General features: G+C 47.4%; 1 protein-coding gene across 4 annotated transcripts in view; it reads right to left on the reverse strand.

Annotated features, from left to right (window-relative positions):
* Window positions 1-955, reverse strand: part of PNPLA4 (patatin-like phospholipase domain containing 4) — a 34,979-nt gene that overhangs the window by 33,007 nt on the left and 1,017 nt on the right. The gene's annotated exons all lie outside the window — the stretch shown is intronic.

The raw sequence follows: 955 nt of genomic DNA on the forward strand, positions 1-955 counted from the left end.
AAAAAAAAAATCACAACATTCCATATTTGTTGAGTACCTAGATTATGCAATCTACTACTTAATTACTTGGCAAGAAACAGATGTATAAATTCCAGTTGACAAGGCATTTGGTCTTTATTCCTGATCTTTTGAAACTTTTTGAAGGGAGGGGCTGTTATTGTGAAGACAAACCTTTTTAGAGACTATATGAAATTCCAAAAGAACACATTTGCTTTTTGTAAGTACATCAGTAAATTTCAAATACAGGTCCTTGCTCCCCTCCCCCATTTCCACTATGAGCATCCATATTTTTTAAAACATTGATATCCACATTCACTCAATAATGAAATAAGCAATTATTCATCAATGTCATATATTTCATTGCCAAGTATCTCAAGATGAATGGAGGTTATGACTGGTGAAGGGAATTGAAGGCTCCATGAAATGTCATCCCCACCACTTTACTCTTGCAACACATTTAAGAATATAATTACGTGTTTTCTGATGCCTCAGTGGGCAGGATTTGCCCATGTGAATTAAATCGTGCCCTCACAAGATTGCCCACTCTGAGGTCCTCAGGGTTTCCTCGGGGTCTCTAGGGATCCGGCACGTAACCTAGGAGATCAACCACACGCCCTAGGGACACAGATCAGCCACACGATCCAGGGACACTAAGATCAGGTACAATACCCGGGCCCCGAATTTACGGACCTAGGGCCGCTTATTTTGGATGCACCGGGCCGGGCCCGGTGAGGGGAGGCTACGCCGCTGTAGGCTGCGCTGGAGCCCACGGAGAGAAAATCGGGGGGGACCCAAGCCCGAGTTTCGACTGTATTTCTGCACATGGGGGCGCAGGAAGGGGTGTCAGGAGGTTAGCTCCCAGGTGCCAGGCCCGGACCCCGCAGGCCCAGTGCGTTCTGGTGTTTTGGTGGCGGCACGGCGGATGTTGCCGCCGCATCATCCCCGGAAGCCCACG

The sequence above is a fragment of the Galeopterus variegatus genome, unplaced genomic scaffold (assembly GCF_000696425.1).
Source record: "Galeopterus variegatus unplaced genomic scaffold, G_variegatus-3.0.2 Scaffold2789, whole genome shotgun sequence".
Lineage (NCBI taxonomy): Eukaryota > Metazoa > Chordata > Mammalia > Dermoptera > Cynocephalidae > Galeopterus > Galeopterus variegatus.